This window comes from Heteronotia binoei, chromosome 4 (genome assembly GCF_032191835.1).
Source record: "Heteronotia binoei isolate CCM8104 ecotype False Entrance Well chromosome 4, APGP_CSIRO_Hbin_v1, whole genome shotgun sequence".
NCBI lineage: Eukaryota > Metazoa > Chordata > Lepidosauria > Squamata > Gekkonidae > Heteronotia > Heteronotia binoei.
This window is the reverse complement of record NC_083226.1, coordinates 51,961,952-51,977,540: the sequence shown is the minus strand read 5'-3', so window position 1 is coordinate 51,977,540 and position 15,589 is coordinate 51,961,952. Positions and strand designations below refer to the sequence as shown.

Sequence of the window (15,589 nt, the reverse complement as noted above, 5' to 3'; positions counted from 1 at the left end):
TCACGTGAGACTGAAATCTTTTGAACTGGCCTCTTCCAGACCTTGTGAAGAAACCATCCATAATATCTAAGTTCCCAAATCAGAGCTGCTGACTTCTGCTCCTTTTGTCACTGTGTCATTCTCAGAAATTCACATGGGGGTCAGATTTTGGACCATGTGGCATTAAGGGGAAAGTTACACTTTTGGATATGGTTAATGTGTGCACCTGCCTATACTGAAAACAATACAACCAGATGAGAAGCTCACTGTTTGCTTTTCTGCAGATCAGACTAATCATCTTCTCTGTCATTGCTTCTGGTTTCTTTGTGTCTGTGTATATATAAAAGTATTGTTGCTCATGCCTTTTCTTTTGTTTGGTGTATAGTATTTTAAATAACTTATCAGAGCACACAGAACTAGGATGTGGATTCTTGTATGAAATAGATAAAAATAAATATTATATTTGGTAGTTGCTTTCTTATGAGCAGTCTAGAAAATCAGGCCAGAAAGGTAACTGCTAGTCTAAAATATTAATGCAGACGATGCTTTTGACTTTTTTATAACAGTGGGAGAGCAATGCCACAGTAATGTAGAAAGACAGAGTTTACTCTTAAGACCTTCCATTGTAGGAACAAGTCTATATTGGCTGTAATAGAGTTTATACATAAGGCTAATTTAACAGCAGTAACAACATACAGACAGGGAAGAATACTGTTAAAATTGAGCTAAGTGCAGCGCTAAGCATTAAAGTAAATTGTGTATACAGCAATTTTATAACCCAGAGATGTTGCTGATATCCCCTAAAGTAAGTAGGAATTCTTTTTTCTTAAACTTGGGCAACTTGGCCTGCGATCTACAGACTCTTGCTACTGATATACTTGCCCAGTAGCCATCTATTAGCATCTACTGATGAACTATCCAACTTGACCTCTATTACCCTGTGTAGCATTGTCATCTTTATTCGTACCTCTTAGCAGTGAGGATGGAGTGAGATGCTTGCAATTAGTTCTTTGTATTTTGTGATATACTTTGAACAGGAAAATGTCTATATTTATTATGTTTATTTGATTTACATCCCGCCCTCCCCGCCGAAGCAGGTTCAGGGTGGCTTACAATGCATCATAGAACAACAATAAAAACAATTTGGTGCTAATTTCCATACAATTTAAGGATGGCATTCAGTGATCTTAAACATTCATTTAGATCTAATATCTCAGCGGTGGTCATCATTTCAGTTAAAAGCTAGCTGAAATAGTATTGTCCTGTAGGCCTAAATGTCTTGTACTCTGTTCCCTCCCCTTTCTCCTACCTTTGAATCCCATTCTTTTAATTGTCTTTAATTTCTTCTTATTCATAAAGTTCACTGTTGTTTTTAATTTCTTCTTATTACTGACTTATAACTGTCCAACCCATCAGTTAAGATCATCTCCCCAAACCCTGTGCTTTATGTCCCCTACCTGCAGACATCAGGAAGATGGTGACGAGACACATTTTTTTTTATTGGTGGTTCTTTGCCTTTGGAATGTCCTCTCCATTGAAGCTCACTTGGGACCCTCCTTTACTCTCCCTTTGGTGGCAGACCAATTTATTTCTCTTTTTAGAATTTTAACTAAGGAGTTTTAGCTGTTTTGTGGTCTGCTTCTGGTGTGAGGTTTGGTTTTTGACCTGTTTTAAAGTGCTCAGTGGTTGTTTGATGTATCTGTTTTGTTTTTAATGGTTGTGTTTTTGGTGGAGGGTTATTTCTTATTTGCTTTTAATGATTGTATTGTATTAATTTGCTTTATTAGCTGCCTCAAGCAGGCCTCTGGAGAGGTAGCCTATACATTTTTGGTTTTGGTTTTGACCTGGAAATGTAACAGAGGTTCTTGGAGGGTAGAGGTTCTCAGAACTGCAGTTATCATCTGCTTATGCTTATCACTATCTGGCTAATAGGGTTGGCTGCCTGGGGACTTGTGTTGTCCAGTTCACTACGTTCTGAACCCATTGCCTGCAGGTTACACTTTATATTAATCACATCAAAAGCAGGCTCCAGTTGCTGAGGAATTTGTTGGGAGGATTGCTTCAGCTGATAGTCTAGGAAAGTTGGAAGTGTTTGCCTCAAGCCACCCCTGTTGAGAAGGCAAGAGGCAATGAGCTTTTATCTTTAGCTATCTCACATAGGTACTCCCCCTTGCTTCTCAGCTGCTTTGGGAGATGAGCTGTCAGTTGCCTTTTGAGTTCTCCACAGACAGAGCCTGGTTCCATATTACACGGCAAGGGTAATGCGTAGCCATGCTTTCAGCAAACTTGACAGTTAGGGTAGCATGTCATCCTATCTTGGCCTTTTTTGTTGTTTCTTTTTAAGGAAAATATCTTTTTTCCCCTTTAGCTTAATACTGGTCTGTGGCTTTACAAATAGTACTTATTTAATATTTATATAAGAAAGTAGATACTTTTATTAATTTGCAATTATATCATCAACGATGAAGAATATATGGCACACAAATGCACATATAGCTGCCCTAGTAAATGCGGAAAAAGAACAGGGACATCTTCACTCCCCTTGTGCAGCATTCCAAGGGACAACTTGATCAAGACCTGACAATAACTGGAATTGGCTCCCTAAGGAGTAAAAAAATGTACATGTTTGCAATATTTTAAAAATCAAGTTGTTTTAAAATTTATTTTATTTTAATTTATTTTATTTTTTTAAATTTACTGTCCACCTTAAGAATCAAGATGGATGACGGTGTGAAGATTTTCACATTACTGTTCTAAACCAGATGTTATTTGCTATTGGCCTGATTAATTGCAGTTAATTGCAGTAAAAAAAAAATCCACAAAATAAGTTATTTTGTCTGTTTTACTCTTTCAGCTATTTCATGACCCCATGACCCCACAGTCTCATCTCCTTTAGTCCCAAATTGTTTTCTTTAACCTAACTTGGTCAGTAGGTAACTTTTAATGTTCAACTTCCTAAAGAAGCATTTTCTAGATCACGCTTTGGCAGCTACTATCTTTTCTTTCACAATATATGAGTGACAATTTTGGATTTTTCATTCTTTAGTGTTCTTTTTTGCATTGGAAGGGGGAATGAAAGAACAATGTACCATTTAAGAACAATGTACCATTGTAATTTATGAGACTTTGCTCCAACTAAGTTGTTTATAGGATGGGGACGGAGGACAGGTGGAGCAAAATTGTCAGAATTTGTTTGCTAGTGATCAGTATGCACTTGGTATTTATTGTTGAATCTTAGTGGTTCTATAGTCTGTAGTAAATGGAGGTTTCCTTTCAATTCTTGGTGCATACATTGTTTAACATATTTTACAAATATATCTCATCTTTTGTTTTGTTTAAGAATTGTATCTCATTTTGCATCTGTTGGGGATGGGAAGGAATGGGGATAAGCATGTAAAATACAACATGGTGATGTCTGTCTTGGTCTTCTGATACATATATGTTGGGAACCACCTTCCTCTAGGTTTGCCAATCCCCAGGTGGGGGCACTGAATACCCCTGTTTGGAGGCCCCGCCCCTGCTTCAGGGTCATCAGAAAATGTGTGGGAGGGAAATGTCTGCTGGGCACTCCATTATTCCCTATGGAGACAGATTCCCATAGGGTATAATAGAGAATTGATCCATGGGTATCGTTGGGGGGGCAGTTTTTTGAAGTAGAGGCACCAAATTTGCAACATAGCATCCAGTGCCTCTCCTCAAAACACTGCCCAATTTTCAAAAAGATTAGAACGGGAGTCCAATTCTGTGAACTCCAATCCTTCATTATTTCATATGGAAGGGAAGGCATTTAAAAGGTGTGCAATCTCTTTAAATGTGATGGCCAGAACTCCCTTTGGAGTTCAATTATGCTTGTCGCAACCTTGCTTCTGGCTCCAACCCCAAAGTCCCCTAGTTCCATTCCCAAAGTCTCCACATATTTCTTGAATTGGACCTGGCAACCCTAGCTTCCTCATGCATGTGTTGGAGGAGAAATAGGCATATAAGCAGCCATTCTGAAATTTCATTTAACCTGCTTTTTTCCCTCAATGAAGACACAGCAGCCTGTATCTGGAAAAAAATAATTTGAGGGCTCCTCTGGTAGACTGAGTACACTTGAGAAAAAACGCTACAAGGCTTATCTGAGTCTAGATAGAGCTAACTTAATAAAGCAGAACTCTTCAGGTACAATTGGGTACCATTACCCAGCTGTGATGGAGCTGACAATAATATAAAATTGTCATTTCTGACTTCATTAGCCACCCCTGCAGTGGTCAGTAAAGCATTCACATTCCTCCTGTTTCCATTTCGTGGCTCAATAATTATTTTTGTAGATATTTATACTTCACATTTCTTCCCAGCGAGACCCAAAGTAGTTTGTATCATTCTCCTCCCAGTTTTACCCGCTGTACCTTTGTGGTGTAGATTAGGAATAGAGAGAGAGAGAGTGATTGACCCAAGGTTATGCAGTGAGCATCAATGGCAGAGTGCAAATTTGAACCTGGGTCTCCCAGAAACTAACCCAGCACTCTAAGCAATATACCATGCTGGCTCAAACAATGAGTGTGCCACAGGCAGTTTGGACAATAACATGGATTTCCCTAGCAAATAACAGTATTTTCCTAAGATAGGGGTTCTTGAACTTTTTCAAGTGGTAGCTGCTTCTTACATTTACTTTTTAGAACCCAATTGCAAAGTAACTGCATGTTACTTAACCCCTCCCCAAACATAAAATGCAAGTATTTCAAATTAATGCTAAAGAAAAATATATTTTATTTTAAATGTTTCTATATTAATAAATATATATAAATAAAATAAAAATATAAAAATAAAATATTAAAAAATATTATTATTATTATTATTATTATTATTATTATTATTATTATTATTATTATTATTATTATATAGCATTATTGGGGAACAATCTATATTTCACAGCCTTTTTGTACATTATAGAAAGGCTACCCTTAGGTGCCTCCTCCCACCTCACCCCGTTCCATCTCCTCCCTCCCAGCCTCATGACCTTTTAAACAGTGTGTCTAGGTGTCCTGATTTCTCCCCATAACACTTTGTATGAATTCTAATGATAAACGATATATTCGGTGCTGGTTCTCTGTAGAAGTCAGTGTGTTATTTATTTGTTTGTTTGTTTGTTTGTTTGTTTGTTTGTTTGTTTATTTATTTATTTATTACGTTCGACTTATATCTCACCCTCTCCACAAGCGGACTCAGGGCAGCTCACAACATCATATCCACACGATTGAACCAATAAAACATATAAAACCATAATTTACATTTTTCAGTTTTTAAAAACATATTACAATTTTTAAAACCATTATATAGTGCTGAATCCATACATTATAGGCAGCATTAAATTTCCAAACAGTGATCACCGGCATTCTGTGTGATGTCCAGTGGCAGCCGTCTTTTCGTCAAGCATCGAAGGCCTGCTTGAACAACTCGGTCTTACAGGCCCTGCGGAACGCAGACAGATCCCGCAGGGCCCGTATGGCTTCTGGAAGAGCATTCCAGAGCTCTGGTGCTGCCACCGAAAAAGCCCTAGATCTTGTCACGCATAACCTGGCTTCTTTTGGTCCGGGGGCAGAGAGCAAGTTTTTTACCCCTGAACGCAGTGCTCTCTGGGGGATATATGGAGAAAGGCAGTCCCGCAGATGTGCAGGTCCCTGACCATAAAGGGCTTTAAAGGTCAATACCAACACCTTGAAACGAACTCGGAACACAACAGGTAGCCAGTGCAGCTCTTTCAGCACTGGCTGAATGTGCTCCCATCGTGGCAGCCTCATTAACAGCCGTGCCGCAGCATTCTGCACTAGCTGTAGTCTCCGGGTTTGCGTCAAGGGTAGCCCCATGTAGAGAGCATTACAGTGATCTATTCTTGAGGTGACTGTAGCATGGATTACCATCTCTAAATCGTTGTGCTCCAGGAAAGGAGCCAGCTGCCGCACCCGCCGAAGATGAAAAAAGGCAGATCTAACAGTGGCTGCTACCTGGGCCTCCATTGTGAGGGAGGACTCAAGGAGCACGCCTAAACTCTTGACCTTAGGGACCGGTGTTAGTGGCACCCCGTCAAGAGTCAGCAGATGGATCTCTCCCCTTGGACCACTCCGTCTTTGTCGGATTCAGTTTCAGCCGACTCAGTCTGAGCCAAGATGCCACGGCTTGTAGAGCCAGGTCTAGATTTTCCGGGGTACAGTCGGACTGGCCACCCATCAATAGATAGAGCTGGGTGTCATCCGCATATTGATGACAACCCAGTCCGTACCTCCTGACAATCTGGGCAAGGGGGCGCATATAGATATTGAATAGCATCAGGGATAGGACCGCTCCCTGTGGCACCCCACAACTAAGAGAGTGCCTCTGGGATGCTTCCTCCCCGATCACCACCCTTTGTCCCCGATCTTGGAGAAAAGAGGTCAGCCACTGTGAGGCAGATCACTGAATCCCCACATCGGCAAGGCGGCTAGTCAGTAGCTGATGGTCAACCGTATCAAAAGCGGCTGACAGGTCTAATAGCAACAGCACCGCTGAGCCGCCCTGATCCAGATGTCGCATGAGGTCCTCTATGAGGGCGACCAGAACTGTCTCCGTCCCGTGACCTGGCCGAAAGCCGGACTGGAATGGATCCAGTGCGGAAGTGTCCTCCAGGAATCCCTGTAGCTGAAGTGCCACTGCGCGCTCTATAACCTTACCCAAAAAGGGAAGGTTCGGCACCGGCCAATAGTTCGCCAATACAGCCAGGTCCGCTGATGGTTTTTTTAAGAGAGGGCGGACCACTGCCTCTTTAAGAGGCGTGGGAAAGATCCCTTCTACTAGGGACCTGTTGACAATACCTTGTAGTGGTTCACGCAGCCACGTCTGGCTCGCTTTTATAAGCCAAGACGGGCACGGGTCCAACCTACATGTCGTAGGGCGCACAGCTACAAGGATCCTGTCGACCTCCTCCAGGCTGAGTGGAGTGAAAGAATCCAGAATTGGACCAAAAGACGCGCTTGGTGCCTCAAGTTCTTCTACTGTATCAATTATAGCGGGTAAGTCGCGTCGGAGCGACGAGACCTTATCTGCGAAAAAACTCGCAAAAGCCTCACAGCCTATTTCCAATTCTCTAATATTTTGTTTGCCCTGCAGCAAATTTGTTAATGACCGAATTATACTAAACAATTGTGCTGGGCGCGAGGTCGGAGATGCAATTCTGGACGCAAAATGGGCCTTCTTTGCGGCCTGAACTGCCATCTCATAGGTCCGCATAAATGACCTATATGATGTTCTCGTAGCTTTGTCACAAGTGTGGCGCCATTGTCTCTCTAGTCGTCTTAATCGCCGTTTCATTGATCACAACTCCGGTGTATACCACGGAGCGGATCGTGATCGAGGATGAAGAGGACGTCGGGGAGCGATTTCGTCGATGGCCGTGGAGAGCTGGTCATTCCAGACCTCCACTAGCTCATCCAGCGAATCGCCAGAGGGCCAGGGATCCCGCATGGCCATTTGAAGCCGCAACGGGTCCATCTGGCTATGCAGGCGAGCTAAAACCTGCTCACCGCCTAAATGGGATAGGGGTGGCATGTTCTCACGAGCCTTCAAGGCCTGGTGGTCAGACCATGGCACTGCCTCAGCAGATATCTGATCCACTACTACTCCCGCCGCAAAGATCAGGTCTAGTCTGTGCCCAGCCTGGTGCATGGGCGCTGTTATATATTGGGAAAGTCCCAGTGCTGCCATGGAAAGCACTAGGTCCGTCGCCCGAGTGGAAGCTGCGTCCTCGGCATGGACATTGAAGTCGCCCAAGACTATAAGTCGAGGGTGCTCTAATGCCCAGCCTGCTACAGCCTCCATCAGGGATGGTAAGGCACTGGCCGGTGCGTTAGGCGGACGGTACACCAGCCAGATTGCCAAACTTTCCCCAGTGTCCCACACCAGGCCTACACACTCCACGCCCTTGATCTCTGGCAGCGGAAGTCTCATGAAGGAGCAATCCTCCCGTATGAAAAAAGCCACTCCTCCCCCCTGCCCGCTAGTCCGGGCCTGGTGAAGGACGGAAAACCCAGGTGGGGCCACTTGGGAGAGAGTGACTGTCTCCTCATCCCGCACCCAGGCCTCCGTCACGCAAGCCAGGTCCATGTCCTGCCTGATAAGAAAATCTTGCAGGACTGAGGTTTTATTATTTATGGACCTGGCATTGCACATTACCAGGGACGGAGGCGAATATTTCCACTTGGCCCTCCTACCTGCTATCCTTGGGTTGGGACACAGGCTGGAAGGGGAGCGAGCTCTCTTGTGTCTCAGACTCCTTCCATTCAAACTTTGCCTGCTCCCACCGCTGTACTTTCCCCTCCCCAGGAGCACTGGAATCCAGGAGCACTGGAATTAAAATCTTTCCATTCATGCATTCTCATGGTACAAAGTTGTGACGCTTTTTCTTTGAGTTGGAAATACAGTGGTTTTCCTCCTTTCTCCGTGGTCAGGGACAAAGGATGGCAATGGCGACCAGACCTCCCTGCGGAATCCACTTGAATGTGGTGTACCTCAGGGAGCCATTCTCTCGCCAATGATGTTTAACATCTACATGCACCCTCTTGCCCAGATTGCTTGAGGTTTTGGACTGGGTTGTCACCAGTATGCAGATGACACCCAGCTCTATCTGTTGATGGATGGCCAATCCAGACACTGCCCTAGACTATCTGACTAGGGCGCTAGAAGCTGTGGCTGGATGGTTGCAACTAAGCCGGCTGAAGCTTAATCCAACTAAGATGGAGGTCCTGTGCTTGAGTCAGGGTGGTGGTGGTTAAGATCGGACATCCAGCTTCCCACCTTCCTTTGGTGCCTGCTCAGAATGTGAAAAGTTTGGGAGTGATACTGGATGCCTCCCTTTCCATGGAGGCCCAGCTTGCAGCAGTTGCGCGATCAGCCTTTTACTATCTTCAGCACTCCAAACAACTAGTGCCCTATCTGACCCCTCAGGACTTAGCTACAGCAATCGATGTGACAGTCACTTCCAAGTTGAACTACTGTAACTCGCTCTACACAGGTTTGCCCTTGGCATTGATCTGGAAATTCCAACTGGTGCAAAATGCGGCAGCACAACTGTTAACTGGATTGCCTGTACAGGCAAGCAGTCAGCCGATGCTTTGCAAATTGTACTGGTTACCTATTGAGTACCAGTCTGGATCCCCTTCAAGGTTTCTAGTGCTGACATTTAAAGCCTTACGCGGCCTGAGACGACATACTTGCCTCTCCTGAGAGGACTGCCTCTCATATGAGCCCCGAGGACTGTTACGATCTGCATATCAACATCTTCTGGCCATCTCTGGCCCAAAGGATGTCTATGTTGCCTTGGCCAGGGCTTTTTCAGCCCCGATCCTGGCCTGGTAGAATCTGCTGTGGACCCTACCAGATTTGTTGCCATTCTGTAGGGCCTGTAAGACGGAGCTGTTCCACTGGGCCTTTGGTTGAGGCAAGCGGGCATCCTCTCCTCTCCTCTCCTCTTATTGTTCAGTCATCTACTGCCTTCCCCACAATGTTTTACCATCTGAATTATTATACTCGGGCCGATAACTGTGTTTAATCTGCAAAATGTGCCCGTTCCACCTGTATTATATTTTTATTGAGTTATGTGATGTTGTTTAGTGCAGAGTATTCATTTTATGGTTATATTTTAATTATTTTTATGCTTGTAGTCTGCCCTGAGCCCATATGGGGGAGGGCAGAATATAAATCTGTTAAAATAAATAAATAAATATAGCATGTAGGTCTGGTATGCACTAGCAGGACAGTGACAGGAATCCAAGGATGTTGTTGTGTGTGCTGTGCCTATTCTTGGCTTTTGTCTATCAATCTGGCACCTGCCATAAGTGAAATAGACCGGTAGACACATATAAAAGAAGTCAACAGGAAAAGAACAAAGATTTTTTAAAAGTTTCTTTAAAGCACTTATTTTTGTTTTTAAAGTCACACAAATCATGGCTCATGACATTTTCTATATTGATAGGTTTGTGGCATATTAAGATTTTGGAGATGTGCTTCTTCCCTTCTAAAAGGGTCCTGGTGCATGTAAAATTGAAATGAAATAAGTTTTACATTCATTATCCATTCAAAGTGATCATTCCCGTGTTTTATGCTGCTGTTTTCCAAATATGTTAAATATCATTTGTGTTTTGTCCCCCCATTAACTTGAATTTCTTGATCTATATTCCTAAAGATCAGTTGTGCAGGACATACAGGTGTTAGCACAGCTGGCTTGCTGATGACATCTCTGTCCATATAGCTGTCTAGTGTGTCATCATTCATACTGTTCGGTGTCATTCTGACCTAGCCAAGCTAAAAATGGTACTCCAGTTCAAGAGGGATTTGAAAAACCTTGACAAACTAAAGATAAGACATTGCAGAATGTCTTATCCATGTGTTTAACTGTTTTCAGCTTAGATGTATCAAAGTAACTAATGCCAGAGCCCAACTGTTTTCATTCTTTGTGAAGTTTGAAGGTTTGGGCTTTTTAAATATAAACGGAAAAAGATAAGAGAATTAAACATTAATATAGGGTCCATATCAGAAAAGTAGACAGTGGCATACCTTAAGGATAAATGAGTTGCTGTTCTATTGGAGAATTTCCTTGGATCCTACCTTCCACCAGCTTTTACAAAGTTTGCTCAGTGAAATGGTAGGATCAACCCCAATGATTATTGTTCTAGATATGGCATATGAGAATAAACACAGGGTAAGAACTAAGGCACTCAGTTAACTGACTTTGTTCCTACTATTCTTAACCAGGACACAACTATTTCCAATTTAGAATGAGCTGTGATTGAAAATTTACATGTTGTTTTCCCCCCAGTTGTTGAAGCCTAAAGGTTATGGATAGAACTAGATTCAGATACTCAATAACAGGTTTACTGGGTGACGTTAGCCATCACAATATTTCCAGCTCAGTTCCAGATCTGTGGAGTAAGGGTAACCATTTCATGCTTCCAGTATTTGTGATTAATAAGGAGCCAAGGGCTGTGGTTTAGTAGTGTGGTATGCCAAAATAATAGCAATGGTACATGTGAGTTTTTCCAGCAGTTTTTGGAAGTGTTTGCTACTTAAATTGATTTTTAAGTGGCTATTTACTGCCTGCAGGCGAATTTGGTGTAGCTGACGGATTTTAATCATAAGTGCTCTGGGACAGGCAGTCACAACAGTTGGGTCATATTTGAAGAACCAAACTGAATGCTTGGTAATCCTCTGGGTGCCATTTTGAGTTTCTATGGCATTTTTAAAACAATTCTTGTGCAATCCTGGCATTCACCTTGGTTTGAAGAATTGTCAGCTTGTAACTGGGGCTGGATCTATTGTACTGAATTTGTGGGCCATGAAGGGCCAGCCTTGGCTACTAGATATAAAGGGATATTACAGTTTCTGTGGACTGATACAAATGCCCAGGAGTAGAATCCATGGTTAACTGTCTAGAACGTTGATTTAGTGGCCTGAAATTAGCAATACACTTTACCCACTGATGTTACTGTTCTGTGTAAGACCATTCTTTGTTATGAACAAATGAATTTGGTTAGTGTTTGATGGACAACATGTCAGAGATTTGGGACCATTTCATACATCTAAAATGGAAATTATTTAGCTGTTGCTTGAATATAAAGCTGATACTTTATGATATAGATGTATAAATATTCAGAGCCTACTCTCCTGCTAAATGGTTTAAAATACTAGGTTTATATGTACAAAACTGTTAATTTCTAGAAGCTCCTGTTCTTGTTCCATCTCAACACGTCTGAGAAACAGTTCTGATAGTTCCCACAAGTAAACTGCCCCGGTAAAATATATAATAGTGCTGGTATTCTTGTCTTATTTTTCTACCTCTGGAAGGAGTAGCAACCTTTTAGAAAATTTACAAAACATAATCCTATCAGTGGGAAAAATTATGTTGGTTATATAAATTTATTCTTGGAGAGTTCGCAACCTGCTTCCTGGATTGTCACTCATAACTTTGCACAATATGACTTTGTTGATTCAGCAGATACCTAATTTGAGGACAGACATTGCTGTTTCAGAATTAATCTTTAGATGCCTGCCCACTAGTGCTTGCTCATTTGAGCATTCTCTCAGCAAGGAAGACATGGACTGACATGAAGTACAGTGAACATAAGCCTGTACTTGCATGTAATTATTCGATGATAAAATGGTTCAAGTTTTTTTCACATACTTCATCAGCTTTTTCTGGAAAGGCCAGACAATCACCTCATTGTTTAGAGTGGAAGCGTTTTTAAAAAATCAGGCCAGTGAAGCTAAAATGTAGAGTTCCAGTCTATTTCAAGATACTTAAAAGTATTTTGATCATGATCTTTGTAAAGAGAGGTCCACTTATTTTACAGAATGTATGCTATCACTACTTTTTATTTATTTATATTTATTTTATTTATTTAATAGGCTTATATTCCGCCTTTTCCCGTAAACGGGCTCAAGGCGGATCACAACATATAAAAATACATATCAAAGTTAAAACACCAATTTAAAACTAACAGTAAAAACAATAAAACGCACCACTGGCAGACAGGGCACAGCATATCAATAGCCAGTTGCACTGTAATAAGCATGATGTCACCACAAGGGAGGCCAAAAGATGGAATAATAGGACACTTGCTGCCTCAACCATAGATCCAGCAGAACAGCTCTGTCTTGCAGGCCCTACGAAATGGCAGTAATTCAGATAGTTTCCTGTGATAGAACCCCACACTGATCCTCTGAAGTTTGAACCACAAGGTTGTTTTGGACATTAGTTGGAACCCCTTTCTGTTATTAGATTGTGGTCCAGTTTTGTAAATACAGGGGTTTTCAATCTGATTCCTCTTCAGCAGCTTCCCCAAACTGAAATTTCATGCTGCACTTTATATACTTTGCTTCAAAAGTAAAATTGTTGGAGTTTAGTATAGGAAGTCCTTCCTCCCAAATGTAAAAGTAATGATTTTAATAACTATGTAAAATCCCTTTGCATATGCAAAATTTCTACAGCAATATATTGAACAAAATTTTTGTTATTGTGATTCCATCTATAATTTATCTGGAAATTACATGAGGGAAAGCTAAATGTCACCTGCATACTGGTAACAACCCAGTCAAAAGAACCAGATGATCTCACCCAGTAATTTCATATAGATGTGTGATAGCAAAGTGATACGTCTTAGTATATGTGTTTTTGTTTGCCTGGATAATCCCAGATACCCTCCATTCACACCAAATGGTCAAAAAAGGGGAGGGATGGTGACTCAGTGGTAGAGCATCTGATTGGTAAGCAGAATGTCCCAGGTTCAATCCTTGGCATCTCCAGCTAAAAAGGGTCTAGGCAAGTAGGCATGAAAAACCTCAGCTTGAGACCCTGGAGAGCCACCACCAGTCTGACTTTGATGAACACAAGACAATACTGACTTTGATGGACCAAGATTCTGATTCAGTATAAGGCAGCTTCATATGTTCTTATGTTCAGAAAAGACTTTCAATAAAATAACAGGACTTTAAGATAAGCTTAGCGCTATTTACCTAGTCATCTATCACATTTTTATTCTGCTCCTCATCCAAGAAGCTCACATTGACCCATGCGGTTCTACATTCCTTGAAGTATCTTCACAACAGCCCTGTGAGGTAGAGAACATGTGACTGGCCCAGTGGGATCTGGAATGTGGGTCTCCCAAATCCTAACTATAATATACTGGCTGTTTTTCAAGTGATTATCCTGTGGTTTTGAAGTGCATTTTAGGCATTTGTGATGTCTGCCGTGTTCAGAGATAGAGATACTGATTTCTTCCATATTCCAGAAAATCTTCTGGGAGCAGACCAGTATTTGCTCAGACTGTGCAATCTGCAAGTTTCCAGTCAAGAATAATTATCATGCCCCTGCCTTTTTGTTTGCCAGCCTACCAACATTTCACAGGTGCGTTCCCTCTTCCCCGATTTGGGGCCCAAAAGTTTGCCTAACCTACATATGCAGGGGTGGCCAACGGTAGCTCTCCAGATGTTTTTTGCCTGCAACACCCATCAGCCCCAGCCAGCATGGCCAATGGCTGGAGCTGATGGGAGTTGTAGGCAAAAAACATCTGGAGAGCTACTGTTGGCCACCCCTGCTATATAGCTTGTGCACAGCTCCAGGGACTGCTATAAACACACACTTCCCTTTCTTTCAGAGTAGTACCACAAGGGCAAATCAGCACTGTGAAAGAGCAGTGCTGCGTAGACAAAAATGTCTGAAGGCAAGGTTTCACTGTAGGTAATTCTGCTCCATACAGGGAAAAAAATATCCAGCACATGGAAAACAAATATCAGTGAGAAGGCAAGGCTAAACTTCTTCTCCGTGATCTACTAGTGTTCCATGTGCAGGTGAAATTTTGTATGGAGCAGTCATGTCAAGCCCCTCCACATGGCATCTGAAGTGGTAGGAGTCAGATGCAGCTTTACTGCTTCATTGCAAACGATGTCATAATGAAATTGCAAGGTTTGTGGTGGTGGGGGATAGTAGTCTATTAATTGTTCTTTTTTCCTTTACTCCTTATGATCTTCAGTATACATCATAGCTGGATATCAGAAAGTAGGTGAAACAAAGTATTGTTCATACAAATGAAAGTCATAATAGATCTTTGTATCTAACATAATTAAGAAGCATTTTACAAATTTACTTGGATCTCTTGGTTTCTAGAGGTTTCCAGATCAGGGAAGGATTGCATTCCTTTCTGATAATATCTGCTACCGTGTATTTAGTGCATTTTAAATATTTACACCCTACTGGATTTCTTGCTGAAACTGAACTTTAGACCATCATGGCAGAGGAACAACCAGGTGGAGATAGGGTTAAAGTACCTTTTGCTGTCTCTTCTGTGTTCAGTGTTATACTTACTTAGGATATACATTGTTTTCCTCCCACTCTCTTGCCTTCTCCGTCTCTCCCTCTGCTCCCTTCCTCCCCTCCCTCTTCAGTATTAGCAATCTGCTTTGGTACTTTGACATCAGGGATTTCCCTGGTGAATTTTGTCACAGAAAAAAGAGAATCATCAATATCGCAGTTAAACTTGACTTTCAAAGCTAATAGTATCTCATTTGGGGGCTCAAATTTAATAAATTTTCTTTGATTTTGGGTGCGTTTTTAAACATCAAACAATGAATTGGCCAGGGTGCAGTAAAATATTTAGATCTATTGACTATGGTTCAGAAGGGTAGAAGGCAAAACACTGGTGGTTTGATGTTGATAAATTCTTAGTACCTTAATCCACATTAATGTTTTCTTTTATCAGTGTATATATTGGCTGCAATGAGAGACAGAAAATGTTAGCATATCTAAACTCTCACAAATCAAGTGAAATATGTATTATTGTGGATATACTTAAGATAACTTGTTTGTATTACGGTGGGCAAGGTTAGCATCTGAACAAAATTACACATGCTGACGAAAGGCCCTGGAGACGATGTTTGTTCCACTGGATTCTCTAACCTGAACCTAGAACAGTCTGTGTAGAAATGTGTGGAGGACATATGCTTGTTATAAAAATTGCATTATAGTGCATAAGTTTGGCAGCCACAGGTATTGACAGGAATTCTTTAGGTCAGCTTGGGAAATAGAAGGCTTCCTATTCCCATACACTAT

At 41.8% G+C, this 15,589-nt stretch overlaps 1 protein-coding gene across 2 annotated transcripts in view; it reads left to right on the top strand.

Annotated features, from left to right (window-relative positions):
• CCDC171 (coiled-coil domain containing 171) overlaps positions 1–15,589 on the top strand; it is a 209,692-nt gene that overhangs the window by 128,312 nt on the left and 65,791 nt on the right. The window lies entirely within an intron of this gene.